The following is a 12,775-nucleotide window of genomic DNA, read 5'->3' as shown; positions in this document are numbered from 1 at the left end:
TCGTCTCCTCCTACGACGCTATCAATCAACAGCACCATCGATATGATTCCCGGCAAAAAGAATATATAGAAAGAATGGTCGTGGTGTTTTTTCAAACGGCAAATGATGACAATGCATCATTTATATTCTTTATGGGACCATCACTAAGGGCGGGGGAGGGGGGACCCCTTGAGGAACCCATGGGGGACCCCTTCCTCCCTAGGGGACCCCTTCCCCCCCCCAAGGGGACCCCATGTGGAGGTAGGGAGGGGGTGCCTTAGGATGAAGGACTCCATTGGGCGAAGGAGAAAGGTGGGACTCGGGTCACGGTGGAATAAAAGGAATAGAGAGAGAGAGAGAGAGAGAGAGAGAGAGAGAGGGGGGGGTCAGGGAAGGATGGTAAGGGGAGGGTATGGGATAGAGGGAGAGAGAGATCTTGTCCAGAGAGAGAGAGAGAGAGAGAGAGCGAAGCTGGGGCTGTTGACCGCCATTATCATAATCTTTTGTTGGGTAGTGAGTTGCAGGTTTACTTAAACCCACCTTCCTCCCCCTCCTACCCTACCTCCCCCTCCCATCCTCCCCTCCCCCTCCCCTCCCCTCACCCTCCCCTCCCCCCTCCCCTCGCCTCGCCCTTCGCCTCCCCTCGCCCTCGCCCTCCCCTCACGCCCTCCCAAGCTCAGGTCAGGGGGCCATCAGCGGGCTAAGTTCAACGCCGATCTGGACAAAACAGATTTGCGCGTGTACGTAACCAAAGCCTCTCTTTACGTGCATGCTCGTAATCATGGGGGGCGGGGGTCAGTGTACGTATGTATGCATACGTACGTAAATACACACACACACGCACATATATATATATACATTATAAACTCATACACGGCCGTATACATACAAAGCTTACATGCGTTGACACAGTTCACATGTGCTCGCATTTATGAGGAAGACGTCGCATGTTTAACACTACATACTCACATGCATATGTATGAGGTCGTGTACGGTACAGATTTTCGTACCCAGAAGAAATAAATCCATTTTTACGTACTGTGTACACTTGTTTGCAGATAAGGGTATGACGAAGCCGTGTATATGAATGTAATTATTTATTAATCAGTTTCACACGGGGTACCACGAAGCCTTGTATGTGAATGTTTAATTATTTATATTAATCAATTTCACACATTTGCGTACTGAATTAATCGTATTTCTGAGACTCCGTCAATGTACTTTTAGTAATTACGACAGTGTACAAGGATTAAGTATTTATAAGTCGGTCTATTAAGTTTGAATATAAAATCATTTTATTGGGTCAAAAGATTTCTCATAACTGTTTTTCTAAATCAAAAATGTTTTTTAAAACTTGAAATATTACCTTGGGAGAGAGAGAGAGAGAGCACAAGGATATCTTTTAATAAGAGAGTATTGAGACCCAGTTCATTTAGACTTCCTTTGTTATAAAGAGAGAGAGAGAAACTAGTACCATACACGATTCAGAAAAAGAGAGAGAAGAGAGAGAGAGAGAGAGATGCAGAGCTTCAAAACGAGAGAGATGCAGAGTAGCTCCAAAAGAGAGAGAGAGAGAGAGAAATGTAAGTAACTCAAAAAGAGAGAGGAAAAAAATATCAATATATGTCGTAACTCTAGGCTAGGCGAGAGAGGAGAGAGAGAGAGAGAGAGAGAGAGAGAGAGAGAGAGAGAGAGGAGAGCGCCATCACATACGGATCCTTGAGAGAGAGAAAGATAAATAGAAACCAACTATCACACACGATTCCGAGAGAGAGAGAGAGAGAGAGAGAGAGAGAGAGATTATTGCAAAAGTCTGGGAACTGGGTTACCAAACTCTCTTAATTGCCGTGATTACGTTTTGCGATTCCCAGGGTTTAATTCCCCCTCCCGCACCCTCCCCTCCCCTCCTCCCTCCCCTCCCCTGATCACTCTTTCTCACTTGTGTAAAGTTGACCACTCCAATTTCATTCTAGTAATATTCAGAATTATTATTATTATTATTATTATTATTATTATTATTATTATTATTATTATTATTATTATCATATTTTGCAGTTTAAATAAGCAATTTTTTTAAAGAATTAATTTTTTTAATATATGTCAATATTGCTAATTGTTTTTAATTTTGCCTTGGTGAGAATGTGCTGTCCTCGAAATAATGTTTATTATATTCCCTTAAAAATTGGTTTATATAGTTATTAAAAGTTACTTGTGTTTTAATAATTCTTGGTTTAATTCATTTCTCTTTTTTTCATTCAGTACTAGCTTCAAGAAAGTTACAAACTTTGCTCCTTAAATTTATCATCATATTGATGTCATTATTATCATCATCGTCATCATCATCATCATCATCATCATCACCAACATTATCATCTTCGTCGTCGTCATCATCATCATCATCATTATGTATGCTTTACCATAGCTCTGGAACGATTTTAATCAGCCATGTTTTGAGTTATTTTGCCAAAGTGCTTGATTTGGTATATAACGCATAATTTTAAAACTCTCTCTCTCTCTCTCTCTCTCTATCTCTATATCTCTCTATATATATATATATATATATATAGAGAGAGAGAGAGAGAGAGAGAGAGAGAGAGAGTTATAAATACTCTCTCCTCTCTCTCTCTCTCTCTCCTCTCTCTCTCTCTCTCTCTCTCTCTCTCTCTCTCTCTCTAATATAGACATTCTCTGTCTCTCCTTTATCTCTCTCTCTCTCTCTCTCTCTCTCTCTCTCTCTCTCTCTCTCTCTCTCTCTCTCTCTCTATACTTATGTTATCTCATTGCTAACTGCCACACTGTTAAAATTAATCGGGACAAATAAATCGAGTTACAGCTTATAGATGACATCAACAGTACTTGTCTAATACAGGTACAGGCTGGTGTTTCAAGTTTCAGATCCCATAACAAAACATTCCCCGTAGGGGGGTAGCGCCGTCAGTACACCTCATGCTGTGCACTGTAGGCATTACTTAAGGTTCTTTGCAGCGTGTATTCCTTAGGCCCCTAGCTGCAACCCCTTTCGTTCCTTTTACTGTACCTCCTTTCATATTCTCTTTCCACCCTCTCCTAACGGTTAATTCATAGAGCAACTGCTTTGAGGTTTTCCTCCTGTTACACCTTTCAAACCTTCTCTTGTCAGTTTGTTTCAGCGCTGAATGACCTCGTAGGTCCCAATGCCTTGACCTTTGGCCTAAATTCTGTATACAATGTAATCCCACAACGAAGCATTAGACCATTTCATACACAGATGTTAGACGCTTCAGAGCGTCATAACAAAACCAGCTCTAAAGAGAGAGGGATTGCAAAACGGAGGAAGAATTACGAACAAAAGCTGATTGAGATTAGCGTTAGAAAAAAGACACTCTTAATAAAGGACAGACGACTGTTTTAAAAGTGGCATTACTCCCTCAAACTCAATAATAGCTGTGACACTCTTAAGCACAAGAAATCATATAGACGCCTGTGATGCAATTCTCTTTCGGGAGATTTCAGCATCCGGAGTTTTTTGATATTTTAAGTCCTTGCTGTCTGTCTCTCTCTTTGTCGGATTTTGTCCTGGGAGGGAGAGAGGGGGTGAGGAGGGTAGTTTTTCCACTTTCACTATAGGGGAGGAGGGGGCAGGGGAGGGATGAATCTATTGATTTATTTCGCCATACGAGAATTTTGATTGTTTTCTCTCTCTCTCTCTCTCTCTCTCTTCTCTCTCTCTCTCTCTCTCTCTCTCTCTCTCTCTCTCTCTCTCTCTCCAAACCCGTGCTTTCATACTATACTATAATATATATATTATATATATTATATATATATATATATATATATATATATATATATATATATATAATATTATATATAATATATATATAGATATTCTCCTTAGGTTTAACGAAATGTTGGCAAATATATTATCTATAAAATAGAGAGAGAGAGAGAGAGAGAGAGAGAGAGAGAGAGAGGCACAGAAGACCATGATCAAACTCACTAAACACTCATTAAGAACAAAATGAGAGCTGAAAACTAATGTATATGAGAGAGAGGTAGTTTTAAGTAAATAATATGGTATACTATTCAAAAGTAGGTGTAAGGGTCTTATCTTATATCAATAATTGGTGCCCCGGGCACTATACTGTGCCCATAATTGTACATTATTATTATTATTATTATTATTATTATTATTATTATTATTATTATTATTATTATTATTATTATTATTATTATTCTTGAGAAGATGAACCTATTCATATGGAACAAAAAGTCCACCACAGGGGCCATTGATTTGAAATTCAAGCATTATTATTATTATTATTATTATTATTATTATTATTGTATTGTGTGTTATTATTATTGTTGTTGTTGTTGTTGTTGTTCATCAGAAAGAAGTAACAGCTCGCAAAATATGAAATACAGAAAGAGATCAATTATTACAAAGGGAAGTATAAATTTACAGATTGATAAATGAATAGATAAAAACGAAAGCAAATTAGGAAACACAAAGAATGAAAGAATTTGATGGAACCAACAACTAGGAGTGTGAAAAAATAACTTTGGAGACTTGCAAGCACAGAGACTTGAAGCAAACGCAAGCATTTCCTCAAGAATTAAGATTTGTGATAGAATGTTTTTTTTTTTTTTTTGAGAAACCATCTGTTATATTATGTGACTTTATCTTTATTTATCTTTATTTATCGCATTTTCCTGTTGTGAAACGTATTTTTTTTTTATCGTAGAGGCACAGTTTTATTTGTAAGTGAATTTTCCTGGTTTGATATCTGAACTTTTTATTGTGTATGTTTCCTGTATTTTATATTAGTCATATTCCTTCCTTGGTATAATCCGTCAGTGCACCTCATACGGTGCACTGTAGGCATTCCCTAAGGTTCTTTGCAACGAGCCTTCCTTATTCCCATAGCTGCAACCCCTTTCGTTCCTTTTACTGTACCTCCTTTCATATTCTCTTTCTTCCATCTTACTTTCCACCCTCTCCTAACAATTGATTCATAGTGCAACTGCTTTGAGGTTTTCCTCAAACCTTCCGAACCTTTTACTGTCAGTTTCCGTTTCAGCGCTGAATGACCTCGTAGGTCCCAGTGCTTGGCCCTTGGCCTAAATTCTGTATTCAACTCAACTGGTATGAATAGCTTTTAACTTTATACCTGTTATTTATTTTAATGAAAATTTTCAGTAGTGTAGTGAGAATTAAATTTCAACTCTTGCGTTCAGTGTTATTTTATTTTTTTTTATTTATTTTTACTTTTTTACCTTATCTTTACGTTTCGTTATTCCTTCGTTTATTGTCTTTGTTATTAGCAATTATATAGTTCCACTTATCTTACCTTGTATTCCAAAAACTGATCTTGAATCATTTATGAATGCTGTAACTCTCTCTCTCTCTCTCTCTCTCTCTCTCTCTCTCTCTCTCTCTCTCTCAAAAATGCATTTATAGACTGTCTTAAGAAATGCATTTATGAAAGCTATTACTACCTCTCTCTCTCTCAAATGCATTCTTTCTCTCTCTCTCTCTATTCTCTCTCTCTCTCTCTCTCTCTCTCAAATGCATCTCTCTATAATTATTTCTCTCTCTCTCTCTCTCTGAAAATGCATTTAAGAAAGCCATAATATTTCCTCTCTCTCTCTCTCTCTCTCTCTCTCTCTCTCTCTCTCTCTCTCTCTCTCTCTCTCTCAGAGATGGTTACCTCAGAAAGGTGTTACTCCTGTTTAAACAAGAAGTGAGGTTGCTAGCCTGATGCCTTGCCTCCTGCATTTGTATTGATATCCTGTAATGTTCTGTGGTGGTCACCCTTCCACATGGTAACCACACCCAAAACTTTTCCATTGTATTTTATAGTTTTTTTTGTATTCTGTATCTTGTATTTGTATTTACAACCATACAATTACGTTTCTGTATTTACAACCATATTTACAACCAGACATCAATCTTTACAACTATACAATTCGATTAGTGGTTGTGAATTGTAAGAAAAAATATTAAACATTGCATTTTTTAATCCGTATTTTTTGTTATGTTTTTTGTAATCTGTATTTATAACCACACATTTACATTTCTGTATTTACAATCGTATTTGCAACTAGACATCTCCATTTACAACCGTTTTTACAACCAGACATCTGTATTGACAAACACTGTGAGAAAAAAGTATCAAATTATGCATTCATTTTTCGAGTCCGTATTTTTTTTTTTTTTTTTGTATTTGTATTCCACGGTTCCCGTACGTAATGGATACTGCCAATACAGTAGTGGCAAACCCCATTACGATAAAATTAACGTTCACTCACACGCAAGAATTACAGGGCGGGATATTAGGAAACGCCCCCTACTATACTCCAGTCGTTTCCTGACTCCTGTGAAAATCTTTTTTTTTGTGAAAATCTTTTTTTCTGTGAAAATCTTTTTTTTTCTGTGAAAACCTTTTTTTGTGAAAATCTTTTTTCGTGTGAGAATCATTTTTCTGTGAATTTTGTTTTTCTGTGAAAATCTTTTTTTCTGTAAAAACATTTTTTCTGTGAAAATTTTTTTCTGTGAAAATATTTTTCTTCTGTGAAAATATTTTTCTTCTGTGAAAATCTTTTTCTTCTATGAAAATCTTTTTTTCTGCGAAAATCTCTTTACTTTTCCTGTGAAAATCTCTTTTTTTTTTGGTGAAAATGTTTTCTTCCTGTGAAAATCTTTTATTCTGTGAAAATTGTTTTTTCCTGTGAAAATCTGTTTTTTTTTGTGAAAATCCGTTTTTCCCTGTGGACATCTTTTTTCCCTGTGAAAATCTTTTTTCCAGTGAAAATCCTTTTTTCCTATGAAAATCTTAAATTATTTTCTTGTGAAAATCTTTTTTTCTGTGAAAATCTTTTTCCTCTGAAAATGTTTTTTTTCTGACGAATTGAAACTCAACAGGTAACAAGGAACTTCCAACAGCAGATCCATACCTACCTACTACTTCTACTACCTACTGCTACCTACAACTTTTACTACCTACTTCTAACTTTTCGAAATTAGAAGCAGGGGCTAAAATAACTGGATTTTTTACAGAAAACTAAACAATATGATAATAATAATAATAATAATAATAATAATAATAATAATAATAATAATAATAATAATAATAACGACAACACCTTATTCAAACCTTGCTGACCATTGACCCTTCGTTAGAACCTTGTCATTTGATAATCTATCAATGTCATCTCCCTTTCCTTTTTTTCTCTCTATGTAACTCGGTATTCCGTTATAGAAGAACACTTCATAGAAACACATTACCCACGAAAGGTTAAAATAAAGATAACAGTACATTTTAACAGTGGTTTGAATCCCTATGAAGATTTTTTTTTCTTTTCTCTGATGATAAATGACATTGCAGTTTTATGGTTCACGGGTCAAGATCATCAGTAGTTACTCTCTCTCTCTCTCTCTCTCTCTCTCTCTCTCTCTCTCTCTCTAAAAATGTGAATATGTATAAATCGTATGTATGTTTATGTATGGTATACTGTATATATATATATGAATATATATAAATATATATATATATATAATATGTATATATATATATATATGTATATATGTATATATATATATATATATATATATATGTATATATATATATATATATATATATATATAGATAGATAGATAGATAGATAGATAGATAGATAGATGTGTGTGTGCGTAGTATATGTATGTATGTATGTATGCATGTATGTATGCATCCATACAAGACAAAGAGTCATCGAACTTCTTTGGTGCAAATCTCGTTCTTCTAGCAATTGAGCGAAGGTTCACCTGCCCTTAATTCTTCATAAGTGGTTCTGCTTTACTAACTTTTTTCTTCAGTCTTGTCATATTCTGCGTTTGAGATTTGCTTTCAAAATGATTCACCTTATGAACGGGTTCGGTAACGGGGTTTTAAAAGCCTGTTGGATGAGCATTTTAAATTCAGGGCAATCTTTGTGAATTTTTTGTGCATCAGTTCTTTTTGCGAGATGGGAAATCTTTGGATTGTAGAGTAATATTCATATCGTTCTTTTTTTTCTGTGTTCTGGGTCTCAATATTTGGTTATGTATCGTGGTTATATAGTATATATATATTTATATATGTATAATTTATGTATATACATATATGTATATTTATGTAGTATATATATATATATATATATATATATATATATATATATATATATATATTTATATATATATATATATATATATATATATATATATATATATATATATATATATATATATATATATATATATATATATATATATTTAGACACATATAGATTATATATGTGTATATATATACATGTACAGTGTGTATAAATACGACGCTGTACTCTTTGTAATAACATTTTTGTCCCATGTTTAAACTTTTTTCCATTTCAATATTAAGATCTTTGTATTTATAAAATTCATTTCATTTAACCCCTACATTCATCGTGTATTACCATTTAAGTCTCGTTTATATTTTTTTTTTTATTCCTGTATTAGCTACTTTGTATTTATATCCTTCATTTTTCCCATTCCGTTCATCTATCCCCCCAAAAATAAAACACACACACTCACAAACCAAATGATCGAGAGACTGCGTTAACAATGCACCGACAATAACAGAGTAGGCATCAGTATTCATCCTTAGGAACGCCCGAGTCAGCCGGCCGTTGCAAATTGCTGCCGCTGTCTGCTGCCTGCTGCCTCCTCCGTTGCATAACTGGAGCCGAGCAGTAGTACCTGAGCTTGTAGCACCGCAGCGGTACAGTGTACCGATTTTGACGGTACACCGTTCGGTCATTGGCGTTAAACGGAGGGCAATGTCTGGTCCCTTCAACCTAGAAGAAATTGGAAGTTTTTTTTTTTAAGGAGTTTATTTAAATTTGTTTTAAACGGTTGTGATTGATACTGTTGTTTTTTTTGGTTGTTAACTGTTCGGTTGTGATTGTTGTTGTAACTGTCGTTGTTGTTTTTCTGTTTTATTTAGTGTTATTGGGCTTAGTTTTTGTTTTGTCATTTTGTACCTGCTCGATGTATCTAGCTGAAATATTATTATTATTATTATTATTATTATTATTATTATTATTATTATTATTATTATTATTATTTCAAAAGTGACTGGTTTAACTGACTTTTGATATATAACTATATATACATATATATATATATATATACTATATATATATATATATATATATATATATATATATATATACAGTATATATATATATATATATATATATATATATATATATATATATATATATATATGTATAATATATAAAATCTTTTGGTGATAAGGACTAAATATTTTGAGGATCACCCGTAAGGTCAAGTCATATTTCAGAGGTCAAATAGTTATTTGCCACCGGCTGAGGATTGTTTTACAATACCGTTTGGTTTCTATTAATTTTTTTTTCATGCAGTAGCATTGAAAGTAAAACGAGTAACTGTTATTGCAGTTCCAGTGGTAATCTCTCTCTCTCTCTCTCTCTCTCTCTCTCTCTCTCTCTCTCTCTCTCTTCAAGGCCTCACCATACTTACGGCCCGCCTTGGTAAAAGTGCTCGTGCCGGCACAAGGCCACTTTAAATCCAACCCAACAAGATAACCAGTCTCTTAGACATCTGCTGAGACATCTGCCCTTGGGGTTAGGAGACCTTGAACTTTAAAAAATTTAACTATAAAAAAATTTTTGAAATAAATAAATAAATATAAAAAGATTAGAATCATGAAAACCTCTAAAATTAAAATTGAAATACAAAAAAAATTTTAAATAAAAGAAAATAATCATTAAAAAAGTTAAAATGAAAAAAGAACTTTAAAGAATTATAAAATAAAAAATAACTACATAAAATTAAGATGTACTAAAGAATTATGAAATAGAAAATAACTACATAAAATTAAAATGTACAAAAATAACTATGAAAATTGATATTTAAAAAAATGACTATAAAAAATTAACATTTAAAAAACCATAAAAATTGAAATTTAGAAAAAATAACTGTATTAATTAAATTATGAAAAAAAAACTCCAAAAATTAAAATTTAAAAACTAAACTATAAAAATAAAAAACAATAAAAAATTGAAATGAAAAAAATTAAAATAAGTAAATAACTACTGTATAAAAAAAATGAAGTTATCCAAAACACCTGTGCCGAAACTATGATGCGTACCCATGGGGGCGTGACAGAGAACCGAGCAGAGAGAGAGAGACCGCTTCTAATCAAACAGATCTATTGAATGAAAGAGTTTTTTTTTTTTTTTTTGCTGATTTTTTTCCCCATACAGTTAACTGGACCTGTGATTGCTCTAGACTGGTCGGGTTCTCTCTCTCTCTCTCTATCCACAAGATCATTCCCTTTAAAGCCCGTAGATTCTCTCTCTCTCTCTCTCTCTCTCTCTCTCTCCTCTCTCTCTCCATGATTATTTCTTTTGAAGCCCAGCTCTCTCTCTCTCTCTCTCTCTCTCTCTCTCTCTCTCTCTCTCTCTTTCTTCAAAATTCCCAACTCTCTCTCTTGATTCCCAGTTCCAAGATGTTTCTCTCTCTCTCTCTCTAAGATCTCTCTCTCTCTCTCTCTCTCTCTCTCTCTCTCTCCTCAAGATATTCCCATTGAAGCCCAACTTTATCACTCACTTTTTCTCTCTCTTTCTTTTGAATCAAAAGTCTCTCTCTCTCTCTCTCTCTCCTCTCCTCTCTCTCTCTCTCAAGACTTTCCTATTGAAGCCCAACTTCATCTCTCACTTTTCTCTTTGAGATTGTCTCTCTCTCTCTCTCTCTCTCTCTCTCTCTCTCAAGATTTTCCCATTGAAACCCAACTTTATCTCTCACTTTTTCTCTCTTTTGAGATCAAAGTCTCTCTCTCTCTCTCTCTCTCTCTCTCTCTCTCTCTCTCTCTCTCTCAGATCATTCACACCTCTGATGATATTCACGCCCCCTTTCCTCCTCCCCCCCTTGCCATGGTCAAATAATAGTAGCTGCGAGTTGGAGGGAGGGAGGGAAGGGGGGAATAAGAGAGGCCAGTCAATTGGCGGTCGGCGGTCGACTTTTCATGGTCAAAAGCGGTATTCTAAGAAGAAGAAGGTGAAGAAGAAGAAGAATCTTCGAAATCAGTCATTCGCCGGGTGGGCCAACTTTGCGATAACGGATTCTATTAATGTAGGGGGAGGGGAGGGAAGGGGGAGGGAAGGGGAAGGGGGAGGGATGGTGAGGGAAAGGGGAAGGGGATGTGAGGAAAGGAAGGGGATGGGAGAGAGGAGGTTATTTTGAGGAGGGTTGATTAAATGCTAGAGATCACTGTATATGTATATATATATATATATATATATATATATATATATATATATATATATATATATATATATATATATATATATATATATTTATATATTATCCTTGAAGCTACAAATGTCAGCAATATCAAATTCATCATACCTCAGGAATTATCATTGAAGGGGAATTTATAGTGATAAGTGCCAATCCATTTTATCACTTATAAATTCGCCTTCGAAGTATAATCCCCATTAGCTATTCCTGAGGTAAAGTGGAATTTGATATTAGACATTTGTCTTCACATTGTATATAAATGGTGTGATAAAAATTTCTATATATATATATATATATATATATATATATATATATATATATATATATATATATATATATATATATATATATATATGTGTGTGTGTGTGTGTGTATACACAAATATATTTTTTTATGTATATATATATATACAGTATATATATATATACAGTATATATATATATATATATATATATATATATATATATATATATATATATATATATATATTTATATATATATATATATATATATATATATATATATGAATTATAATGATTCAGTGTCTTGACAAATGGACCACTTACGACAATATTCAAAATTTCCCTTCGTGCCTATGCACCTGGTAGTTAGCCCACTGTGGAGGAAAAGTCAGTGGGTAGAATGAATGACATGGGGCTTAGGACCTAATCCCTGAATACATTCCGAAAATAGAATGTTTTATCTCAATTTATAATTACATAGAAATATAAATCCATTTTACTTATATCCTCAAGAAATTATTATCTTACAAATTTCAAAGATTTTATTGAATAAATTTCATTAACAATTTTCTAACGACGGATTCCTAATTTTTCTGTTGTCATCCTTACCCATTCCCGTGTATTAATCAATCTTGAGGTTGAAAATGGGAATTGCTTACGTAACTAAATTCATGTATGTCCTTATTGCACTCAGCCTTAGTAATCCCGTAGCTAACATGTTTCAAATTCTCTGAATATTTCAAGATTTAAGCAAAAAAGTTAGGTCAGATATTTGACCTTGAAAGAACCCAGCCTTTTGGAATAGCCAAAAGCTGGGTTAATTAAGCCTCCTCCCCCCTTACCTCCTTCCCCTACCCCTACCCCTTTAACCATTAATTACACTGGAATTTAAACCGATATCAAACCAAGATTTGTTTTGGAAAAGTAAATTCCGAAATCTGTTCTAAAACCGCAAGCGCTGTTCCCCTTGAGCCTTGAGGCTCCCTGGTAACTGTTTAAACGCTCCTTACCCCTCCCCTCCCCTTATCCCTCTCCGTTCTCCCCTTCCCCCTCCCCTCTTAATCCATGTTCATGAACTTGTTAACAACAAAATTCCACTTCGTCTGACAAGGCGCAAAGGTGCTGTGGATCTTCGTTCTACCTGAAGGGTTGAGTGATCCGGAAGACGCTTCAGGGAGCCTCCCGAGGGTTCAGGAGCTTCAGGGAACTTAAGAAGCTATTGTCTAGACCTCATTCT

This window comes from Macrobrachium rosenbergii, chromosome 2 (genome assembly GCF_040412425.1).
Source record: "Macrobrachium rosenbergii isolate ZJJX-2024 chromosome 2, ASM4041242v1, whole genome shotgun sequence".
Lineage (NCBI taxonomy): Eukaryota > Metazoa > Arthropoda > Malacostraca > Decapoda > Palaemonidae > Macrobrachium > Macrobrachium rosenbergii.
Note: the sequence above shows the minus strand (reverse complement) of the source record.